Raw genomic sequence first — 25,721 nt, 5'->3', positions numbered from 1 at the left:
ACCAATAAAACATTGCAGAAGCGTGTGACTTCTGAGGCTACGTCACTGTAAGACACTGTGGCTTCTACCCTGGTCCCTTGGATTGCTTACTGTGGAGCCAGCCTCTGGGTTATCAGGCCACTCAGGTAACCTTATGGAAAGGTCAACATTTGGGTCCCAGGATGGCCTTTCCATAAGGTTACCTGAGTGTCCTTACAATGACTACCAACTTGCCAGCCAGATGAGTGAGTGAATGACCCCGGAAGCCGATCCTCTAGCCCTACTCAGCACTTCTTGCTCATGTAGACAGAGAATAAGCAAAATACACAGATTCTTTCACCTTACTGTAATCCATAACAGAAATTCCTCCTAACCACCCCCTTGAATAACTAGCAAATGAGCCATCCTTGTCAGAATTTCCCCAATTATCTTAACCACGGGACCACTTCTGTTAAAGCCCAAACCAGTAGGATTTCGAAACTGAAGGACTGGCTAATCAGACTGAAGCAGAAAGCTGTTTATCCTCTTCCAGTATCTGCTTTGTAACTTTTCAAGTAAAAAAAACTGTTCTGGAGCTTGAATGAGAGTTATCATTATGATTTAAAATGCATGTTCTAGAATGCTACCTTGTGATGAAGACACAAATTAGAGTTTACCACAGTAGTGTATATATTTGCCCACCTAACAAGCTGAATTTGCAAAACTTGGGTTTCTGTAGACTACAGTGTGAAAAGCTAATCAAGAAACTGGTCACAGTGATTACACTGTTACCTGTGTTAATCACACAGTGATTGCTTCTGGGGAGGGGACATGTGTAACTAAGAGACAGGGATGAAAAGTCAAAGTGTGAGTCATTCAGTTGTGTCTGATTCTGTGACCCCCATGGACTATAGCCCACCGGACTCCTCTGTGCAGGAAATTCTCCAGACAAGAATACTGGAGTGGGTTGCCATTCCTTTTCCAGGGTGTCTTCCCAACCCAGGAACTGAAGCAGGGTCTCCTGCATTGCAGGCAGGTTCTTTTCCGTCTAAGCCACCAGGGAAGAGACAGGGACAGCATATTTATTTTCATTTCGTTTTTTCTTGCAGGTTTTGATATGTATACTGCACGCCAGTAATATCTGCTCAAGAATATAAATCTTTAAGTCTCTTCCTGACAAAAGTACATTTTTTAACGTTTAAAATAAGAGAAACCTAAAACAACTTCAGTACTTATTCAAAATCATGCTCATTACTTTTTAAATTCAACCAAGTAAGACATTATCTCAGTATCTTATTAGTGCCTACATTTGAAGCAAGTTACATGTTACAATGCTAGAAACACCCAAGATGATACGACAAGAAACAATCAGGCTTTGATAACATAAAAGCAGAATATGATTTTTTAAAACCACGTATGTAGATCAGCCTTAGAAAACAATAAAAAGAAAACTGGTGTTGTTATATCAATCCCAGACAAACTAGACCTTCATGCAAAAAGCACTTTCAGAATAAAAGTGGAATACTTCGTAACAGTAAGTCACTAAGCAGATATAACTATTACACATTTCTATCCAAATACTAGGCTTCCCTGATGGCTCAGCAGGGGAAGAATCTGCTGGCAACGCATGAGACACAGGAGATGTGGGTTCAATCCCTGGGTCGAGAAGATCCCCTGGAGAAGGAAATGGCAACCCACTCCAGTATTCTTGCCTAAAAAATCCCAAGGACAGGGGAGTTCGGAGGGCTACAGTCTAAAGGGTTGCAAAGCGTCAGACATGACTGAGCAACCAAGCACAGTGTATATATATATGTTCATCTACTAGCAATGTCTCAAATAAATAAAGCAAAAGCTGAGAGAATACAAGGGGAAATATCTACAGTGGTAAACGGGATATTTTAATACACTCTTGTCTGTGTAATTGATACAAGCAAACAAAAGGTCACTTATGACCCTGAAGATTTGAAATACGGGATTAACCAGCAAGATCCAATGTAAATATATTAGAACACCACACTCAATAGCTATAGGGAAAAAATAATATACTGGGGCCACAGTGCAGATCTCAAATGTTAAAGGTCTGAAATCACAGACCTTTGAAACACTGAGATTGTTCTCTGATGACATTGCTATGTTGTTAAGAGTTCTCTGATGACATATCTTATGTTGTTAGAAATAAAAGACATTTGAAAACAACTAGAAAATCTCCATGTGTTCAGAAATCGAGAAATATAATACATTCAACTTATCCAAGTGTTAAAGTAGATACCAGTGAAAATTAGAAACCATTTTAAAGTGAATTATAAAAGTACTATATATTAAAATTTGAGTAATGTTGCTAGCTGAAACAGTACTTAGAGGGAAATGCTCAGCCTTAAATGCATATATTTAAAAGGGAGAAATGCTGAAAAGTAGTGATCTACAAGAGGTTAGCAAAAGAACAAAAAAGTAAATCCCAAACAGTAGAAGGAAGGAAATAAAGAGCGGAAATCAATGCAATAGAGAACAAATATGTAATAAAAAGAAAAGGAATCAGCAAGATTCAAAATTTGGTTCCTTTGAATGACTACTAAATTCCCAGGGAGACTGAATGAGGAAAAACAGAAGGTAGTTTTAGCCTATAACAGATACAATAAGATAATTCTTTACTGCAACCATTAAACGGATACTAATATTTATTATAAATAATTTTATGCTAGTAAATTTAAAAAGTTTAGATGAAAAGGACAACTTCTTAGGGGGAAAACTACCAAAATAATCAACAGAAAATCTGAGAAGGTTAAAAATTAAAAATCAAAGGAGTAATTAAAAATCTTTCTATAAAGAAAATTACCAGCCCAGATGGCTTCTCGGCCAGATTCTCACAGAAATTTAATGGAACAATTCAGTCCTACTTAAACTTTTTCAGAATAGAAAATGAGGGTCAGCTCATTTTATAAGGCTAGTATGAGATAACCGCTGATTTCAAATCCTGACAAGGACAATATAGGCCACCTCACTGATACAAAACTATTAACAGAATATCAAACTGAATCCAGAAATACATAAAAAGAGTAATACTGTAAAACCAAATTAGGTTTACCTCAGAAATCAGGTTAGGTTTAAGATTTTAAATAATATGTAATTCAATATATTAACATAGTGAAGGAGAAAAGTCATACAGTAATGAAAAGCTGCAACAACAACAAAAAAAGCATTAAATTCGAACAAAACACAAAATTCTTAGTAAACCGGTACAGAAGGGAACTTCTTTAAACATGATGAAGGGTTTCACAGAAACAAAACAAAACGAACTTGAGCAAACAGGCCTGGAGGGAAATGCTGAAAGCTTCCTCTTGGAGACCGGGAACCAGAAGGGCAGGAGCTCTGGGGTGGCGGCAGCGCTGTGCGTCTTGACCTGAGCAATAAGTTCATGTGTGTTTGTGTGTTTGCAGTAACATGTAAAGTTCTCCATGGTGCTTTTATATACACCTTGAAATATATATTAAAGATAAAAAAGAAAGAAATATTTGGAAATAAAAGGCTAACCTAGCCTATCACTCAAGCTTGGCAACTCCGTAGGTCCTCACCTCCCCACCACCACCCAGTTACCGTTACTTTCAAACCAGTTAACATTTATTGGGCTTACAAGACATGGTACAATGTGGCAACATGTATCATGAACCTTAACAATGTCTAAGATGAAACCTTATTCCATTACATTACTCCAGTGCCAATCATTCCATTCTAAGGAAAAAGACAAAGAGAAAAAAATCCATGTGTTAAGACATTCACTGCCCACATGATGATAAAATAGAAAACCTAAACTAAATAACCAACTCCAGGAAACAATTAAGAAAAATAATTTTTACAATGGGATTATACAGTCAATAAAAATAAGATTTATCAAATATTCCAAGAAATGAATATAACCTAATTTTTAAAAAATTAGACATATACACATGTTTACACTGTAACAGGGGGAACAAGTCATAGGCACAAAGAAGAAAGTGAAAGACAGAGGGAAGAAGAGAGGGACAGAGGGTACTGAAAGCGGGAGGGAAGGGTTGGGAGAGACGAAAACTCAACTGGTTTTCTTCATATGTTGAGCTTATGAATGTCATCTGTACTTCTGTATTTCCTGAATTTTCTTTAATGACTACAGAAAACTTTAGTAATGGGGTACATAAGAGCTGAAGAAAATAATCACAAACCTAAGTAAAGTATCCTAAATATTTTAAAAAGTTCCTTCAAAGGGTAACTTTAAAATTTCAACTTTTATCTCAGTACCATTTTATTCAGATAAATTATTTAACATTTAAATTGTGTTAAGTCTATCATATGCTAGTTACTTAGCACAGAGAGAACTTCTAATCATAATTAGTACTTAAAATAATATAACTTAAAAATAATAATTAGATTTCCAAAGATATATCATCTCCAATTTTCTAGCTAGAAAGTGAAAAGTGAAAGTGAAGCCCCTCAGCTGTGTCCAGCTCTTTGCGACCCCATGGACTGTAGCCTACGAGGCTCCTCCATCCACGGAATTTTCCAGGCACGAGTACTGGAGAGAGTTGCTGTTTCTTTCTCCAGAGGATCTTCCCCACCCAGGGATCAAAGCCGGGTCTCCTGCATTGCAAGAAGATGCTTTTACCATCTGAGCCACCAGGGAAGTTCCCTTGAGGCTTCCCTGTGGCTCAGCTGATAAAGAATCCGCCTGCAATGTGGGAGACCTGGTACAGTCCATGGGGTCACAAAGGTCAGACACGACTGAGTGACTTTCTAGCTAGCTGCTGCTGCTGCTAAGTCGCTTCAGTCGTGTCCAACTCTGTGCAACCCCATAGACGGCAGCCCACCAGGCTCCCCCATCCCTGGGATTCTCCAGGCAAGAACACTGGAGTGGGTTACCATTTCCTTCTCCAAAGCACAAAAGTGAAAAGTGAGAGAGCAGTCGCTCAGTCGTGTCTGACTCTTCACGACCCCATGGACTGCAGCCCACCAGGCTCCTCCATCCATGGGATTTTCCAGGCAAGAGTAATGGAGTGGGGTGCCATTGCCTTCTCCAGACTTTCTAGCTAATAAAATCAAGTCTTTAAATGACCTTCAGAACTCCCCTTGGTCTACCCTGCCCACACCTACCCTCTGACCTGCCCTGCCACACACCCCCCACCCCCGCTTCAGCCACGGCCTCCCACATGCTGCTCTTCCAACATGCCAAGGACATTTCCACGTTAGAAGCTGCTGCTTGCTCTACCCGAACATTTCCTTCCAGATAGTTCCATGGCTTAATCCACTTCACTCAGAAAAGGGCTTCTCAAAAAGCCTTTTCTCACCAAACTACCTGAAGTGTTACAGTATCCTGTTACTTTTTAATCCCCTGAATCTATCTTATTCTGCTTCAAAACCTGTGAGCTACCTGACGTGTGTGTGCGACTGAGTGTGCACACATGAATAATGTCTATGCCCCTCGCTGATATTTAAGCTCAGGAAGCACAGCTCTACTTTGTTTACCATTGTGTCACATGACTGCCAATAGCAGGCTTTCAAAAATACTTGTTGAAAGAACAAAAGATGGTAACTGGTTTTAGTTTTACTGAGAAAATAATGATGGAACACTACTAGAATTCAGTAAAGCTTTCAAATGAATTCATTCTCAATCACAAGAGCATTACACACATACTTTGGTGGTAGGAGTACAACGTTCACAATTCAGGGTTCAGTAACAGGAAGGAATGGGGACTTCTTATGTTTCCCTGCCCCTTTCCATATCCTTCCTTCCTCTCATTCATCCATAAATGGTTACTGTGTACCACTAAGTCAGAGAGTATTCTACACATTAAGAACACACAGACAATTAAGGCAAGTTAATGCATGAGACATATGAGCATAATAACCATAGAACATGGCATGCAACAGAGTTCTGTGAAGTTGTAACATAACAGAGCAAGTAATCCACTTTTAGGGGCAGGTGTTCAGGGAAGTTTCAACAGTGATGACATTCAACAAACACTTGCAAAACCAAATAACAAAAGATATGCTTCATTTTACTTTACATATGAAATGAGAGTATTAAGTCTGAAAGTGCTACAGTAATTTGCTACCATGAGATAAGCTCGCTTGAGAGCGAAACCAAAACAAGAGGAATGCCAGAGCAGGACCAGAGAAACTAAGCCAAGTCCTTGATGATTTCAGACTGGATGAAGCCCCAGATGAAGTTCAAGGACAAGACCTAATCATGCCCTTTACTGTGTAGCCAGTCTGAATTTGGTTTTCTGTCACTTGCAATATAAGTATACAGAGGAATCTCAGCGAATTCTTTGAAAAAAACCAAAGCATTTGTTTTTTCAGTGTACAGGGGCACTATTGGTATTCTGGAAGGGACAATTCTTGTTTTGCGGGCAAACATCACAGGACACTTGGTATATCTCGTCTCTACCAGACCCACAGATTTCCAAACACCACTCATCTTCAAGAAGAACCACAGGTCTATTCCCTGTTAGTTGCTACCTGTATCCATTCCTCACAGTGCACGCGTAAATGTTCTTAACAACAACCTTAAAAGAACTGGGATATACCACTCAAATATACTAATTTTATATAGTAATCCATTTTAATTAGTCATTCATGACTATCTAAATGACTGATTCAGTCCTAAGCACAGCTTATACCTGCTCTTGAGATAAGCAGTGCTTTAAGAATGCCACTACTATCTGAAAATTCTCATTCATTTAAGCTTACTTCTCCATACAATATTATCAATATATGTCACTGACAATGTTGGTTATCTTCCCTGTAGCCATTCATCTAATTTCTTCCTAGACTGAAATGCTAGATATTGGTTTTTCTAGTCCCCTTGCAACTAGGGCATAAGTAATAAGGCCAAAATGAAATCTCATACAGGCTTTCTGTAAAAGGTTTACTTGCTTCATCAAGAGATGAGAGGGCAAACTTCCTCCCGTCTTTGGTGGTTGTGTCAGAATGTGATGCCTGGAGCAGAAAGAGAAACATGCAACTATGAAAGGATAAACCTGAGCACAAAGGTCGCCACACTACAGATAAAGATGGAAAGCACTTGGATTCAATCTAGAGGGGAAGCCAGTCTGAGCAGGAACCCAAATGGGAGGGCAGTTTAGAGGAAACGGAAACACAGAACCTCTGTGCTGACTGAGGACTGAGGACTGAGCAAAGCCAAGCTTATGCACAAACTGCCCTTTAAACTAATCCTACCTATGCCTTTGCCAATTACCTGAGCTAATACACTTCTTCTGTTTTTAAATCCTATTTGCATCCTAACTGATACAGGAAACAGCTATGTTTAGGGGAAACAGCAAAATCGAGACACTGCAGGGAATGTAAAGAAACTTTCAGACATAAGAGAATCAGGAACTATAAAGCCAAGAAACAAGAAATCAGATCCTTTCATTCCTATGGAGTATATTTCAGAAGCGGTCTAAGAAAACCTGGATGATTGAGATAAGGCCGTTAGCTTTGGTAATTAGATCATCAAGATGACTTTTTAAAAACCAATTTCGATGCTGCGATGGTAAGGGAAGTCAGAGTGCAAAGGAAAGAATAATTTACACTTTTAAGAACTCCATAATGCACCAAACCCTTGGAAAGACATGTAACGTGTGTTAAACTCCGTCGATTACAACTCTGTGAGGTAAGTATAACATTCTGTGGTGTCGTTAGTCACTCAGTCTTGTCCGACTCTTTGTGACCCCATGGACTATAGCCCACCAAGCTCCTCTGTCCATGCTGACTCTCCAACAAGAATACTGCATTGGGTTGCCATGTCTTCCTCGTATAACATTCTACTTTACAGACAAAGAACACAGCCTGAGTAGTAAGTTGCCCACAGCCACACAGACAGTAACTGGTTTCAGTAGACTTCAAAATCAGATCTTTGAAGCTTAAAAGTAAATGTCCTTCCTACTATACCCCTTCATGGATCACAGACTCATCGTGGTGAAGGGGATTGTGTAACTCAGTGAAGCCATGGGCCATGCCGTGCAGGGCCAGCCAAGACAGACGGGTCCTGGTGAAGAGTTCCGACAAAACGTGGCCCACTGGAGGAGGGAACGGCAAACCACTCCAGCAGTCCTGCTGCGAGAACCCCACGAACAGCATGAGGCAGAAAAATAAGACACCGAAGATGAGCACCACAATCAAAAGGTGTCCAATATGCTCCTGGGGAAGAGTGGAGGGCAGTCGTTAGTTCCAGAAAGAATGAAGTGGCTGGACCAAAGCGGATATGACGCTCAGTTGTGTGGATGTGTCTGATGGTTAAAGTCAAGTCTGACGCTGTAAAGAGCTATTGCTCTTTTTTTGCATGGGAACCTGGAACGGCAGGTCCGTGAATCAAGGCAAATCGGATGTGGTGAAGCAGATGGCAAGAATGAACATCTTAGGAATCACTGAACTAATATGGATGAGAATGGGCGAATTTAATTCAGATGACTGTTATATCTACTACTGTGGGCTAGAATCCCTTAGGAGAAAGGAAGTAGCCCTTAATAGTCAACAAGAGTTCTAAATGCAGTACTTGGGTGCAACCTCAGGAAAAAAAAAATAATCTAAGTTCATTTCCAAGGCAAACTGTTCAATATCAGTGTTACCTTAAGTCTCTGCCCCAACCACTAATGCCAAAGAAGCTGAAGCTGAACAGTTCTATGAAGTAGAACTGCTGTAGTTCTCGAACTACACCTTCTAGAACAAACACCAAAAAAAAAAAAAAAAAAAAAAAGATGTCCTTTTCATCACAGGGGATTGGAATACAAAATAGGAAGCCAAGAGACACCCAGAATAATAGGCAAGTTTTGCCTTGGAGGGCAAAAGCAGGGCAAAGGCTAACAGAGTTTTGTCAAAAGAACACGCTGGTCATAGCAAACACCCTTTTCCAACAACCAAGAGACAGCTATACACACGGACATCACCAGATGGTCAATACCAAAATCAGATTATGTTCTTTGCAGCTGAAGATGGAAAAGCTCTACACAGACAGCAAAAAGAAGACCTGGAGCTGTCTGTGGCTCAGGTCGTGAGCTCCTAATAGCAAAATTCAGGTTTAAAGTGAAGAACGTAGGGAAAACGACTAGGTCATTTAGATACGACCTAAATTAAATCCCGTATGATTATACAGTGGAGGTGACAAATGGATTCGAGATGAGATCTGGTAGAGAAAGTGTCTACCAGATTCGTAAAACTGAAAGAGGTTCATATATGAGTTTATTGAAAGAGATTCATATGTTTTATATGAGTTTATATACGAGGTTCATCACTGGAAAGAGGTTCGTAACATTGTATAGGAGGCAGTGACCAAACTAGTCCAAGAAAAAGAAATGCAAGAAGCTTAAGTGATTGTCTGAGGAGACATTAGAAAGAGCTGAGGAAAGGAGAGAAGTGAAAGGCAAGGGAGAAAGGGAAAGATATACTCAACTGAGTGCAGAGATCCAGAGAATACCAAGAAGAGATAAGAAACCCTTCTTAAGTGAACAATGCAAAGAAAACAACACAATGGGAAAGACTAGAGATCTCTTCAAGAAAACTGGAGGCATCAAGGGAACATTTCATGCAAGGATGGACACCATAAAGGACAGAAATGGTACGCACCTAATAGAAGGAGAAGATATCAAGAAGAGGTGGCACGAATACACAGAGAACAGTACACCAGTCACTGTGGTCACTCACCCAGAGTCAGACATCCTGGAGCGTGAAGTCAAGGGGGCCTTAGGGAACATTACTACCAACAAAGCTAGTGGAGGTGACGGAATCCCAGTTGAGCTATTTGAAATTCTAAAGGATGATGCTGTTAAAGTGTTGCACTCAATATGTCAACAAATTTGGAAAACTCAGTAGTGGCTACAAGACTGAAAAAGGTCACAGTTTTCATTCCAATCCCAAAGAAAGGTAATGTCAAAGAATGTTCAAACTACCATACAACGGCACTCATTTCACATGCTAACAAGGTTACGCTCAAAATCCTTCAAGCTAGGCTTCAAAAGAATGTGAACCTAGAACTTTCAGATGTACAAGCTAGGTTTTGAAAATGCAGAGGAACCAGGGAGCAAACTGCCAACATTTGTTCGATTATAGAGAAAGCAACAGAATTCCAGAAAAACGTCTGCTTCTGCTTCATTGACTGCGCTAAAGCCTTTGAATGTGTGGATCATAACAAACTGTGGAAAATTCTTAAAGAAACACCAGTACCAGACCACCTTACCTGCCTCCTGAGAAACCTGTATGCAGGTCAAGAAGCAAGTTAGAATCGGACATTGAACAACTGACTGGGAAAGAGTTATAATAAAGCTGTATCTTGTCACCCTGCTTATTTAACTTCTATGCAGAGTACATCATGAGAAACACTGGGTTGGATGAAGCACAAGCTGGAATCAAGACTGCTGGGAGAAATATCAATAACCTCAGATATGAAGATGATATCACTCTAAGGGCAGAAAGTGAAGAGAAACTAACGAGCCTTTTGATAAGGGTTAAAGAAGAGCATGACAAAGTTGGCTTGAAACTCAGCATTCAGAAAACTAAGATCATGGCATCTGGTCCCATCACTTCATGGGAAATAGATGGGGAAACAGTGGAAACAGTGTCAGGCCTTTATTTTTGGGGGCTCCAAAATCACTGTGGATGGTGACTGCAGCCATGGAATTAAAAGATGCTTGCTCCTTGGAAGAAATGCTATGACAAACCTCAACAACATACTAAAAAGCAGAGACATCACTTTGCCGACAAAGGTCCGTCGAGTCGAGGCTATGGTTTTTCCAGTGGTCATGTATGGATGTGAGAGTTGGACCATAAAGACTGAGTGTCAAAGAATTGAGACTTGTGGTGCTGGGGAAGGCTCTTAAGCGTCCTGGGACTGCAAGAAGATCAACCAATCCTAAAGGAAATCAACCCTGAATATTCACTGGAAGCACTGATGCTGAAGCTGAAGCGCCAATACTTTGGCCACCTGATGCGAAAAGCCAACTCACTGGAAAAGACCCTGATGCTAGGAAAGACTGAAGCCAAAAGGAGAAGGAGGTGGTAGAGGATGAGATGGCTAGGTAGTGTCACCGACTCAATGAACATAAATTTGAGCAAACCCCAGGAGGTAATGGAGGACAGAGGAGCCTGCCATGCTGCAGTTCTTGGTGTTGCAAAGAGTTGGACACAACTGAGCGACTGAACAACAACTACACCAGGCTCCTAGGATTAAACAATAAAAATACAGTGGCACAGCAGGCTCAAAATTCAGACTGGCTTCTGTGAGCTGCACGGCACACAGCACGGTGTTTGGCAGCCCTGGCAAAGGTATATTTAAGCATGCATGGAGGCTAGAGAGGGCAAAACTTAAAAAGGAGTGATCATGGATAATTACTGAGAAAGAAAGATAAAGAGGGATGATCATGGACACATCTGGAGAAGGTTGCTCTTGAAGAAAAGGAAGGACAATTCCTTCTTTTCAGAGAAGAGTAAATAAAGAAATGATATCAGGATAGAAAAGATTATACCTCAGATGCTTGAGATTTTTCTCAGGAAAGGAAAAGATCAAGTTATTTGCTATAAACACTTTCATGAAGTAAGACAAAAAAAACCCTCACAATTGACATTATAGATCTGGAGGATAACAGAACACTAACTGGTATGAAAACAATCCAAAATCCTCACACAACTGTCTCTTGTATCCTTCAGGGATCAAGATAGTGATTAGGCCTGTTCAGAACTGGGCACTAGAAAGATAAATTGACATAAAGTTAACTATTCTAAGGTATCAATGATGGGCTGGTAAAAACTGATGACCATGGGATCCTGGTGACTAGGGGAGGCAAATGAAAAGAGCAGTAGGCTAAAGAATTGAATGAATAGACACAAAGACGGGAGGGTTCCTAAAGACAGGAAGAGGGGAAGAAAGAGAGAGAGAAATCGGGTTCCATAAGTGTGGAAGAGTGCTTGTTTGTGGTCAGACAGGTCTTGACACAATGCCTCAGGCAATGAGCTACTGCCTAGGGCTGAGCACTACCCCGTCAGCTAAAAGCACAGAATTGAGAGACAAGTGCCTGTAAAAACACGCAGTCCTCGGGTGCAGGAAACAAACAGGCTTACCTGGTGGCGCTAATGGTAAAGAACCCACCTGCCAACGCAGGAGACAGAAGAGATGTGGCTCTGATCCCTAGGTCGGGAAGGTCCTGTGGAGGAGGAAATGGCAACCTGCTCCAATATTCGTGCCTGGAGAAGTCCCATGGACAGAGGAGTCTGGCTGTCCTGTGGAGACTGCAAGGAGATGGACGTGACTGAAGCGACTTAGCATAGCACAGCAACAAACAAGTGAATGAATCTGCCCATAGAGGAATCAAACACTTAAAATATCTCCTCTCCTTTTAAAATGAACAATTCTATCTCCAAATTTAAGAAATTCATCAAGAGGCTAAAAGTCTACAATAAAGGTTAAGGCAGATGTGTGTCAGGAGGTAGAACAAAAAGTTAAATCTGTCAGGCCAATTGTAACCCACCTGTTAAAAGACTTTTAGCATAAATTTCCAATAAGGCAACAACAGTTTGTGCTTTAGAAACTCTGGAGAGCACCTAGCATGGCTTCAAAAAAAGGATATCACTCAATTTAATTTTAAAAGCTCCACCCATTGCAATCTCAGTGGACACACTACCATTTATACTCATAGCTTCATTTTTCACCATTCTGCTGCTCTTGACACATTATCCAATTACAGGAAAAAATTGGGAAAAATCAGACATGGCAACCTCCACTACCACATCCCTCCTTCAGTTTGCACTTTTTACACCATTAATTCTGACTACTCTTGCCCTAGTAATAAATGAAGAAGAAATGACACTGGCACAATCTAAATTTTGCAGAAAATATCAAGTACAAGAAAGATTGCCAAGTAGTACTAATAACAATTGAGAACCCAAGAAATTTGAGAAGTTTCAAGTTTAAAAAGCGTTTTCTCCATTTCAGTCCTTTCCAAATAAAACAAAGCGCTTGGACAACACAAGATTGTGAAGCTTCAACGGACGATTTAGCCTAACAGTGAATAAAAGAATCACTAAAATCGCTTATCCTTTCTTGGGCTATTACATTTCTTACCCTCACAAAGCCTTCTTTTAAAACCAGGACCAATTCTCAATTCTTTCCCTGGATCTAGTATACATATGTCCCTCCGTCCGCCCCCTCCCCTCCAAAAAAAGTTTAGAGACCGAAGACTCGCTGTAGTCAGAAAAGGATTAATTTAGATAAAGAATCACTTGCCGTCACTGGCACCATTCCTCAAAACCATCAAAGTCTCCTGGGGGCTGGATCCCCCCGACAAGATGAACAAAATCCACTGGCGTCTGGATAGCAAGCTTTTCTTTGTAAGTCTATAAGCCTGGGAAAGCTTTCCAGACAGTTAAAACGACTTCTCAAGGAAGCAAAAGGTCGAGACCAGGAAGATGGGGAGGTGACTTGCCCCAAGAGGAGACACCGAAGCTTGCAGCTTCACCCACCTGCCAGACGCTCGCCCCGCGGACAGAAGCACGGACGCAGCCCGGGCGCTTCCTCTCCTGCCGGACACAGCCCCTGCCGCCGCCGGAGCTCCGGACCCGACAGCACAGGGCGGTAGCGAAGTAGGCAAAGCGGCGACTGCACTCGAGCAGACGGGGGTGTACGTAGGGGGCGCCGGGGGGCTCGGGAAGGCAGCTCTGTGCTTGACCTTCCTCACCGGTGGCCAACGGCGCTCCCTGGGAACAGCATCCCGCCTCGGCCCGCTGCAGCGGACGGGCTTCCTGCGCGGCCACAACCCGCCCCCGCGCTACTCGGCCGCCGCCATCTTGTCGGAGGCGGGAAAGACCGCACTGCGCAGGCGCGCGCCGACGCTGCCGGCTCCCCGCCATAACGCGCAGGCGCGGGAGGCGCTTCCCACCCCACCCCCCACCCCCACCCGCCGAGGCCGTCTTCCGCAAAGCCGTCTGCTCCCTCGCACGGGTGCTGCCAGGCTTAGTGGCCAGCCACAAACTGCACCGCAGCCGAGTTAATAGACCCTTCTGCGCACCTCACAGTCAGTCATTGTGTAAAACCCTATCTGTGTGCCAGGTCCCGGGACAGGCGCTGGTGAAAGATTAGTAAAACGCGGCTTCAGCGCTAACTGCCACTGCTGCTAAATCGCTTCAGTAGTGTCCGACTCTGTGCCACCCCATAGATGGCAGGTCACCAGGCTCCCCGGTCCCTGGGATTCTCCAGGCAAGAACACTGGAGTGGGTTGCCATTTCCTTCTCCAATGCATGAAACTGAAAGTGAACTCGCTCAGCCCTGTTCGACTCTTAGCAACCCCATGCAATGCAGCCCACCAGGTTCCTCCGTCCATGGGATTTTCCAGATGAGAGTATTGGAGTGGGGTGCCATCACCTTCTCCGTCCAGTGCTAAAGGTGTTCCTAATCTAGTGAAAAAGGACGGGGATGAACGAGTGATTTCCACAATTCTTGTTTGTTACCTGCACGCCACCTTCGCTCTCTTGCCCCTTTGATTTTAATAACTGAAAACATACCTCTTCCAGGAAGTCCTTACTCTCACACAATTTGGTTAGTTCTTTTCTAATACCTCGCCTTACCTCTTTAAGCTTTATTTCATTCATTGTAAATTCAACAAGTAATATTTGAGTTTCATTTATATTCTAGATATGGTTCTAGGTTATAGCAATAAGAAATATAAACTCATTGGACTTCTATTTTAGGGGAGAGTATAAAACAAACAAACAAAAAAAACAAACTTCAAACAATCAACGAAATAACATTTGATAGTGGTGAGGGATGGGAAGAGGAAAATACCACCAAAGTTAATGTTGGGTGAGGGGTGGTAATTAGCAATCTCTCTCCAGAGATGACACTTGATCTGAGGCCTGACTGACCACGGGGGCCAGAAGCTGTGAGAATCATCCAGACAGAGCGTTCTAGACAGAAGAACAGCAAATGCAGCACACCTCTCATTCTTGAGGTGGGAGTGAGACCAGCACATAAAGGACAGAAAGACTAGGTGATGTGGACACCTGGGGAGGATATGTGGGGGGGGCGGGGGGAGGACAGGGGCAGTTTAGGTGGGACATTGAGGCCATGGTAAGAAACTGGATTTTTACCCGATGGCAGCCCCTCCATCTTGCTGACACTGCCAGAACTACTCCTCAAACACTTCTAGCTCCTGACTGCCTCGCTGGACATGCTGATTCCACTGTCTTGAAGACACTTGCTCTTGTTCTTTACACATCTAGCTTCTCATCTTTCAGGTTTCAGTTTAAATGTCACCTCAGAAAGGCCATCCTTCCTAAACTAAGTATCCCACCTGCCCTTTCATTAGTCTCCATCATTGCACCTGATCATTTCTTTATGGGCACCGAACATATTTTTCAATTATATATTCATTGCTTCTTCACCATTCAGTTCACTAAACTGAACTCCACCAGGGAGGGAAGATGTTTCACTTACTAGTGAATACTCCATGCCTAGCACCATGCCTGGCATGAATGATCACTCAATATGTGTTTGCTGTTTTTAGGAATGTCGAGTTTGTCAGCACTTAAGTAGTCAGTGGTATACTACATTGTTTTACACTGGTTTTTAAAAATAAATGCAAGTCATTTCCTGTTTATATACCCTCTGCTAGACTATAAATAAGAACTTTGGCAGAGAGAGAGAGGAAGAGAATGAGATGAAGAGTAGGTGAGGGGTAGTGGGCAAAGATTGTATTTTGCATATATTTGCAGGGCTGGGAGGTGGAAGGCTTCGATTTAGTGAAGCACCTGTTACATGTGTCCTGCGTTTGGCTTAATGGTCACTACAGCCTTGCTAGGTAGTTTTCCTTAGTTTTATACATAGCAAACTTGAGAGAGATTAAGTAACTTGCCTAAGGTCCTACATTAAGAGACAGTGCCAACCATAAAGTTCATGCCCTTCCCTTCGAGAGAAACTGGATTTTGAGATGGGTTTGTTTGGTGATTTGATTCTGTGTCATTAGCAGGCTTTTATTAGCCATTTCAGCCACTGTCGTTTAAGAATCCCAATCATCCTGCTGTTCTTGTATAGGATCTCAACAGAGGGCCTGATGTGAAATTGCTGTGATTTTTTTTTCTCTTTTGCACTATGGCAGAGTTCATTTTACCATTCCCTCTTCATGTCTTTTTAAAATTTGTATTTCCTTTTATTAATAATGTGTACACATTTGATCAAAGGAAAAGAGGAGATACAGAAAAATGGGTGCATTTCCTAAATGCTAGCTACATCCCCTTGATTAGGCTTGTTATTTTATGACTCTTTCATCTAGGTCCCAAGTAAACCTTTAGACATCAAAGACAGTTCTCTGGCAAAGAGTGACAGCCTCATCACAACAATCACTTATCCCACTTGCTCATCAAAATTATACACCAACATTTCCCTCCAAACGGGATAGCAGGGGGAAACTACGAGAAAGGATAGGGCCGCTATCCTGTATCCAGGGCCATTCAGCCTTTATATGAAGGCATTCACTTTTTTTAATATCATTAACTCATGATAGCATACACCTGTCAATTAAACCCAGTTAGTCCATAAGCAAACCAAATAGTAGGTGGGAATACATACTTAACAAGATTCTTCGATCTTCTACCCCCACTGTAGTAGGACTCCTTCTTGGAATAAATTCTGGAATCAAGGCAATGTCTTTGGTTTTTGTGGGATGCTCTCCTCAAGGTTACCATCTGTTGTTGGTTGAATATTCTCCCACTCCTCAAAAGATATGTTGAATTCCTAACAACAAGTACTCAACAATATGAACTTATTTCGGAATAGGATCATTGCCGATGTAATTAAGTTCAAATGAGGCCATACTGGAGTAGGTGGACCCCTAATCCAATAACTAGTGTCCTTCTAAGAAGTCAGCCAAATGGAGGAAGAGACACACGGGGAGAAGGCTGTTTGATGGCAAAGGCAAAGATTGGTGTCGTGCACCTGCAGCCAAGGAACACCAAAGACTGCTGGCCAGCCACCAAAATTGAGGAAGAGGCAAATGAGGATTTCTGTACAGATTTCAGGGGAAACACAGTCGTGTCAACAACTTGATATCAGATGTAGAGGCTCCAAAACTGTGAGACAATAAATACCCATTGTTATAAGCTACCCAGTTCATGCCAATTTGTTACAGCGGCCTTAAAATCTAATACACCCCACTCTCTCCTCGTGTGTGTGTGTGTGTGTGTGTGTGTGTGTGTGTGTGTACGTGAAGTAAAGGAAAGAGACTCTCAGGGCTTGAAGAAGAGGAAAGAGATGGGGATGGGCTTCCCACTCCAGTATTCTTTCTGGCAAAACCCCATGGGCAAAGGAGCGTGATGGGCAATAGCCCATGGGGTACCAAAGAGTCTGAGATGTCTGCTAAGTGATGATTTAGCAGGCACACATGCATCCAAAATATCATTTAATACTGTGGCGCTGAAATGCAGCTAGTGATGCATTACTGGAGTGGTTTGCCATGACCTCCTCCAAGGGATCTTCCAACCCAGGGATCAAACCCAGGTCTCTTGCATTACAGGCGGATTCTTTACCATCTGAGCCACCCAGGAAGCACTCAGTTCAGTTCAATTCAGTTGCTCAGTCATGACCGAATCTTTGCTACCCCATGGACTGCAGCCCACCAGGTTCCGCCGTCCATGGGATTTTCCAGATGAGAGTATTGAAGTGGGGTGCCATCACCTTCTCCGTCCAGTGCTAAAGGTGTTCCTAATCTAGTGAAAAAGGACGGGGATGAAGGAGTGATTTCCACAATTCTTGTTTGTTACCTGCACGCCACCTTCGCTCTCTTGCCCCTTTGATTTTAATAACTGAAAACATACCTCTTCCAGGAAGTCCTTACTCTCACACAATTTGGTTAGTTCTTTTCTAATACCTCGCCTTACCTCTTTAAGCTTTATTTCATTCATTGTAAATTCAACAAGTAATATTTGAGTTTCCTTTATATTCTAGATATGCTTCTAGGTTATAGCAATAAGAAATATAAACTCATGGGACTTCTATTTTAGGGGAGAGTATAAAACAAACAAACAAAAAAAACAAACTTCAAACAATCAACGAAATAACGTTTGATAGTGGTGAGGGATGGGAAGAGGAAAAACCCACCAAAAGTTAATGTTGGGTGAGGGGTGGTAATTAGCGATCTCTCTCCAGAGATGACACTTGATCTGAGGCCTTACTGACCACTGGGGCCAGAAGCTATGAGAATCATCCAGGCAGAGCGTTCTAGACAGAAGAACAGCAAATGCAGCACACCTCTCATTCTTGAGGTGGGAGTGAGACCAGCACATAAAGGACAGAAAGACTAGGTGATGTGGACACCTGGGGAGGATATGTGGGGGGGGGGCGGGGGGAGGACAGGGGCAGTTTAGGTGGGACATTGAGGCCATGGTAAGAAACTGGATTTTTACCCGATGGCAGCCCCTCCGTCTTGCTGACACTGCCAGAACTACTCCTCAAACACTTCTAGCTCCTGACTGCCTCGCTGGACATGCTGATTCCACTGTCTTGAAGACACTTGCTCTTGTTCTTTACACATCTAGCTTCTCATCTTTCAGGTTTCAGTTTAAATGTCACCTCAGAAAGGCCATCCTTCCTAAACTAAGTATCCCACCTGCCCTTTCATTAGTCTCCATCATTGCACCTGATCATTTCTTTATGGGCACCGAACATATTTTTCAATTATATATTCATTGCTTCTTCACCATTCAGTTCACTAAACTGAACTCCACCAGGGAGGGAAGATGTTTCACTTACTAGTGAATACTCCATGCCTAGCACCATGCCTGGCATGAATGATCACTCAATATGTGTTTGCTGTTTTTAGGAATGTCGAGTTTGTCAACACTTAAGTAGCCAGGGGTATACTACATTGTTGTACACTGGTTTTAAAAAATAATGCAAATCATTTCCTGTTTATATACCCTCTGCTAGATTATAAATAAGAACTTTGGCAGAGAGAGAGAGAGAGAGAGAGAGAGAGAGAGGAAGAGAATGAGATGAAGAGTAGGTGAGGGGTAGTGGGCAAAGATTGTATTTTGCATATATTTGCAGGGCTGGGAGGTGGAAGGCTTCGATTTAGTGAAGCACCTGTTACATGTGTCCTGCGTTTGGCTTAATGGTCACTACAGCCTTGCTAGGTAGTTTTCCTTAGTTTCATACATAGCAAACTTGAGAGAGATTAAGTAACTTGCCTAAGGTCCTACATTAAGTGACAGTGCCAACCATAAAGTTCATGCCCTTCCCTTCAAGAGAAACTGGATTTTGAGATGGGTTTGTTTGGTGATTTGATTCTGTGTCATTAGCAGGCTTTTATTAGCCATTTCAGCCACCGCCATTTAAGAATCCCAATCATACTGCTGTTCTTGTATAGGATCTCAACAAAGGGCCTGATGTGAAACTGCTGTGATTTTTTTTCTTTTGGACTCTGGCAGGGTTCATTTTACCATTCCCTCTTCATGTCTTTTTAAAATTTGTATTTCTTTTTATTAAGAATATGTACACATTTGCTCAAAGGAAAGGAGGAGATATAGAAAAATGGGTGCATTTCCTAAATGCTAGCTGCATCCCCTTGGTTAGGCTTGTTATTTTATGACTCTTTCATCTAGGTCCCAAGTAATACTTTAGACATCAAAGACAGTTCTCTGGCAAAGAGTGACAGCCTCATCACAACAATCACTTATCACATTTGCTCATCAAAATTATACACCATCATTTCCCTCCAAACAGTATAGCTGGGGGGAACTATGAGAAAGGATACGGCCGCTATCCTGTATCCAGGGCCATTCAGGCTTTATATGAAGGCATTCAGTTTTTTAATATCATTAACTCATGATAGCATACACCTGTCAATCAAAGCCAGTTAGTCCATAAGCAAACCAAATAGTAGGTGTGAATACATACTTCAAAAGATTCTTTGATCTTCTATCCCCACTGTAGAAGGACTCCTTCTTGGAATAAATTCTGGAATCAAGGCAATATCTTTGGTTTCTGTGGGATGCTCTCCTCATGGTTACCATCTGTTGTTGGTTGAATATTCTCCCACTCCTCAAAAGATATGTTGAATTCCTAACCTCAAGTACTCAACAATATGAGCTTATTTGGGAATAGGATCATTGCCGATGTAATTAATTTCAAATGAGGCCATACAGGAGTAGGTGGACCCCTAATCCAATAACTAGTGTCTTTCTAAGAAGTCAGCCAAATGGAGGAAGAGACACACGGGGAGAAGGCTGTTTGATGACAAAGGCAAAGACTGGTGTCGTGCACCTGCAAGCCAAGGAATACCAAAGACTGCTGGCCAGCCACCAATACTGAGGAAGAGGCAAGTGAGGATTTCTCTACAGATTTCAGGGGAAACACAGTCGTGTCAACAACTAGATATCAGATTTAGAGGCTCCAAAACTGTGAGACAATAAATATCCATTGTTTTAAGCTACCCAGTTCATGGCAATTTGTTATAGCGGCCTTAAAGTCTAAAGCACCCCACTCTGTCTTCGTGTGTGTGTGTGTGTGTGTGTGTGTGTGTGTGTGTGTGTGTGTGTGTGTGTGTGTGTGTTTGTGTGTGTGTGTGTGTGTACGTGAAGTAAAGGAATATGACTGTCAGGGCTTGAAGCAGAGGAAAGAGATGGGGATGTGCTGCCCACTCCAGTATTCTTTCTGGCAAAACCCCATGGGCAAAGGAGCGTGATGGGCAATAGCCCATGGGGTACCAAAGAGTCTCAGATGTCTGCTAAGTGATGACTTAGCAGGCACACATGCATCCAAATTATCATTTAAGCCTGTGGCGCTGAAATGCAGCTAGTGATGCATTACTGGAGTGGTTTGCCATGCCCTCCTCCAAGGGATCTTCCAACCCAGGGATCAAACCCAGGTCTCTTGCATTACAGGTGGATTCTTTACCATTTGAGCCACCAAGGAAGCACTCAGTTCAGTTCAATTCAGTTGCTCAGTCATGTCCGAATCTTTGCTACCCCATGGACTGCAGCATGCTTGTCCATCAACAAGTGCTGGAGTTTTCTCAAACTCATGACCACTGAGTCCGTGATGCCATCCAACCATCTCATCCTCTGTTATCCCCTTCTCTTCCTGCCTTCAACCTTTGCCAGCACCAGGGTCGTTTCATATTAGTCAGCTCTTCAGATCAGGTGGCCAAAGTATTGGAGTTTGAGCTTCAAAATCAGCTCTTCCAATGAATATTCAGGACTGATTTCCTTTAGGATGGACTGGTTGGATCTCCTTGCCGTCCAAGTGACTCTCAAGAGTCTTCTCCAACACCACAGTTCCAAAGCATCAATTCTTTGGTGCTAAACTTTCTTTATAGTCCAACTCTCACATCCATACATGACTACTGGGAAAACCATAGCCTTGACTAGACAGACCTTTGCTGGCAAAGTAATGTCTCTGTTTTTTAATATGCTGTCTAGCTTGGTCATAATTTTCATCCAAGGAGTAAGCATCTTTTAATTTCTTGGCTGTAGTCACCATCTGCAGTGATTTTGGAGCCCAGAAAGATAAAGTCTACCACTGATTCCACTGTTTCCCCATCTATTTGCCATGAAATCATGGGACCGGATGCCATGAACTTTGTTTTCTGAGTGTTGAGCATTAAGCCACCTTTTTCACTCTCCTCTTTCACTTTCATCAAGAGGCTCTTTAGTTCTTCTTCACTTTCTGCCACAAGGAGGGTGTCATCTGCATATCTGATGTTATTGATATTTCTCCCAGGAATCTGGATTCCAGCGTATGCTTCATCCAGCCCAGGGTTTCTCATGATGTACTCTGCATATAAGTTAAATAAGGAGGGTGACAAGATACAGCCTTGACGTACTCCTATTCCTATTTGGAACCAGTCTGTTGTTCCATGTCCAGTTCTAACTGTTGCTTCCTGACCTGCATACAGGTTTCTCAACAGGCAAGTCAAGTGGTCTGGCATTCCCGTCTCTTTCAGAATTTTCCAGTTTGTTGTGGTCCACACTGTCAGAGGCTTTGGCATAGTCAGTAGAGCAGAAATAGATGTTTTTCTGGAACCCTCTTGCTTTTATGACGATCCAGCAGATGTTGGCAAATTGATCTCTGGTTCCTCTGCCGTTTCTAAAACCAGCTTGAACATCTGGAAGTTCATGGTTCACATATTGTTGAAGCCTGGCTTGGAGAATTTTGAGCATTACTTTACTAGTGTGTGAGATGAGTGCAATTGTGCAGTACTTTGAGCATTCTTTGGCATTGCCTTTCTTAAGGATTGGAATGAAAACTGACCTTCTTCAGTCCTGTGGCCACTCAATTTGCTGGCCTACTGAGTGCAACACTTTGACAGCATCATCTTTTCGGATTTGAAGTAGCTCAGCTGGAATTCCATCACCTCCACTAGCTCTGTTCATAGTGATGCTTCCTAAGGCCCACTTGACTTCACATTCCAGGATGTCTGGCTCTAGGTGAGTGAGCACACCAAGGTGGTTATCTGTGTTGTGAAGATCTTTTTTTGTACAATTCTTCTGTGTATTCTCGCCACCTCTTCTTAACATCTTCTGCTTCTGTTAGGTCCATACCATTTCTGTCCTTTATTGAGCCCATCTTTGCAAGAAATATTCCCTTGGTATCTCTGATTTTCTTGAAGTCATCTCTAGTCTTTCCCATTCTATTGTTTCCCTCTGTTTCTGTGCACTGATCATTGAGGAAGACTGCCTTATCTCTCTTTGCTATTCTTTGGAACTCTGCATTCAAATTGGTGTATCTTTCCTTTTCTTGTTTCCTTGTGGCTTCTCTTCTTTTCTCAGCTATTTGTAAGGCCTCCTCAGACAGATATTTTGCCTTTTTGCATTTCTTTTTCTTGGGGATGGTCTTGATCCCTGTCTTCTGTACAATGTCATGAACTTCCGTCCATAGTTCATGAGGCACTCTGTCTGTCAGATCTAGCTCCTTAAATCTATTTCTCACTTCCACTCTTTAATCATAAGCGATTTGATTTAGGTCATACCTGAATGGTCTAATGATTTTCCCTACTTCCTTCAACTTAAGTCTGAATTTGGCAATAAGGAGATCATGATCTGAGCCACAGTCAGCTCCCAGTCTTGTTTTTGCTAACTGTATAGAGCTTCTCCATGTTTGGTTGCCAAGAATATAATCAATCTGATTTCGGTGTTGACTATCTGGTGATGTCCATGTGTAGAGTCTCCTCTTGTGTTGTTGGAAGAGGGTGTTTGCTATGACCAGTGCTTTCTCTTGGCAGATCTCTATTAACCTTTGCCCTGCTTCATTCTGTACTCCAAGGTCAAATTTGCCTGTTACTCCAGGTGTAACTTGGAGTAACTTGTTCCTTTTGCATTCCAGTCCCCTATAATGAAATGGACATCTTTTTTGGGTGTTAGTTCTAGAAGGTCTTGTAGGTCTTCATAGAGCCGTTCACCTTCAGCTTCTTCAGCATTCCTGGTTGGGGTATAGACTTGGATTACTGTGATGTTGAATGGTTTGCCTTGGAAATGAACAGAGATCATTCTGTCATTTTTGAGACTGCGCCCAAACATTTCGGGTGCTTTTGTTGACTATGACATTTCTTCTAAGGGATTCCTGCCCACAGTAGTAGATATCATGGGCATCTGAGTTAAATTCACCCATTCCAGTCCATTTTAGTTTGCTGATTCTTAAAATGTCGATGTTCAGTTTTGCCATCTCCTGTTTGACTACTTCCAATTTGCCTTGATTCATGGACCTAAGATTCCAGGTTCCTATGCAATATTGCTCTTTACAGCATCGGACCTTGCTTCCATCACCAGTCACATCCATAACAGGGTGTTGTTTTTGTTTTAGCTCCGTCTCTTCATTCTTTCTGAAGTTGTTTCTCCACTGATCTCCAGGAGCATATTGGGCACCTACCAACTCAGTGACTTCATCTTTCAGTGTCCTATCTTTTTGCCTTTTCACACTGTTCATGGGGTTCTCGAGGCAGGAATACTGAAATGGTTTGTCATTCCTTTCTCCAGTGGACCACGTTTTGTCAGAACTCTCCATCATGAATGGTCCTGCATGGCTCATAGTTTCATTGAGTTAGACAAGGCTGTGGTCCATGTGATTAAATTAGTTAGTTTTCTGTGATTGTGGTTTTCAGTCTCTGCCCTCTGATGGAGAAGGATAAGAGGCTTATGAACACTTCCTGATGGGATAGACTGACTGAGAGGGTGCTAGGTCTTGTTCTGATGGCCAGGGCCATGCTCAATAGATCTTTAATCCAATTTTCTGTTGATGGGTGGAGCTGTGTTCCCTCCCTGCTATTTACCTGGGGCCAAACTATGGTGGAGGTAATGAAGATAATGGTGACCTCCCTCAAAAAATCTCATGCATGCACTGCTGCAGTCCATGCCCCTAGCCCTGCAGCAGGCCACCGCCAACCCATGCCTCTGTCAGAGACTCCGGGACACCCAGAGGAGAGTCTCCTGTGGGGTTACTGTTCCCTCCTCCTGGTTTCTAGTGCACAAGGCTCTATTTTGCCCGCCAAGAGTCTGTTTCCCAGTCCTGTGTGAGTTCTGACAGCTCTGTGGTGGAGTCAATGCTGACCTCCTCCAAGAGGGCTTACACCACACCCACACCCAGAGCCCCTGTCCCTGCGGCAGACCACTGCCGACCCGTACCTCCACAGGAGACGCCCAAACACAGTTCTGGCTCAGTCTCTGTGGGATCCCTGTATCCTGGTGTGCACAAGGTTTGTTTGAGCCCTCTGAGCATCTCTGGCAGGAACGGGGTTTGATTCTAAACGTGAATTTGCCCCTCCTACTGTCTTGCTAGGGCTTCTCCTTTGCCCTTCGACGTGAGGTATCTCCTCATAGCCGCTCCAGCGCCTACTGTCTTATGGGGGTTTCTCTGACCCTGGACGTGGTGTATCTCCTTGCAGCCACTCCTGTGACCTAAATCAAATCTCTTACGATTATACAGTGGAAGTGAGAAATAGATTCTAGGCATTAGATCTAATAGAGTGCCTGAAGAACTATGGACACAGGTTCATGACATTGTACAGGAGGCAGGGAGCAAGACCATTCCCAAGAAAAAGAAATGCAAAAAGGCAAAATGGTTGTCCAAGGAGGCCTTACAAATACCTGTGACTAGAACAGAAGCTAAAGGCAAAGAAGAAGAAGAAAGAGATACCCATTTGAATGCAGAGTTCCAAAGAATAGCAAGGAGAGATAAGAAAGCCTTCTTCAGTGACCAGTGCAAAGAAATAGAGGAAAACAAAAGAATGGGAAAGACGAGAAATGTGTTCAAGAAAATCAGAGATACCAAGGGAACATTTCTTGCAAAGATGGGCACAATAAAGGAAAAATTGTATGGACCTAACAGAAGCAGAAGATATTAAGAAGAGGTGGCAAGAATACACAGAAGGAAAAAAAAAAGAATACACAGAAGAACTGTACAAAAAAGATTTTCACAACCCAGATAATCAGGATGGTATGCTTACTCACCTAGAGCCAGACATCCTGGAATGTGAAGTCAAGAGGGCCTTAGGAAGCATCACTACAAACAAAGCTAGTGGAGGTGATGGAATTCCAGTTGAGCTATTTCAAATCCTAAGAGATGATGCTGTCAAAGTGCTGCCCTCAGTATACCAGCAAATTTGGAAAACTCAGCATTGGCCACAGGACTGGAAAAGGTCAGTTTTCATTCCAATCCCTAAGAAAGGCAATGCCAAAGAATGCTCAAAGTACTGCACAATTGCACTCATCTCACACGTTAGTAAAGTAATGCTCAAAATTCTCCAAGCCAGGCTTCAACAATATGT

The 25,721-nt window shown here is 42.5% G+C and overlaps 1 long non-coding RNA gene across 1 annotated transcript in view; it reads right to left on the bottom strand.

Annotated features, from left to right (window-relative positions):
* Positions 1 to 13,567, bottom strand: part of LOC136155175 (uncharacterized) — a 192,981-nt gene extending 179,414 nt beyond the window's left edge. The window contains exon 1 of the long non-coding RNA XR_010660706.1: positions 13,435 to 13,567. This is a non-coding gene — a long non-coding RNA (uncharacterized lncRNA). The remainder of the gene's footprint in view (positions 1 to 13,434) is intronic.
* Positions 13,568 to 25,721: the final 12,154 nt, after the last annotated feature.

The sequence above is a fragment of the Muntiacus reevesi genome, unplaced genomic scaffold (assembly GCF_963930625.1).
Source record: "Muntiacus reevesi unplaced genomic scaffold, mMunRee1.1 SCAFFOLD_133, whole genome shotgun sequence".
Classification (NCBI taxonomy): Eukaryota; Metazoa; Chordata; class Mammalia; order Artiodactyla; family Cervidae; genus Muntiacus; species Muntiacus reevesi.
The sequence above is the reverse complement of the archived record's forward strand: the minus strand, read 5'-3'. Positions and strand labels throughout refer to the sequence as shown.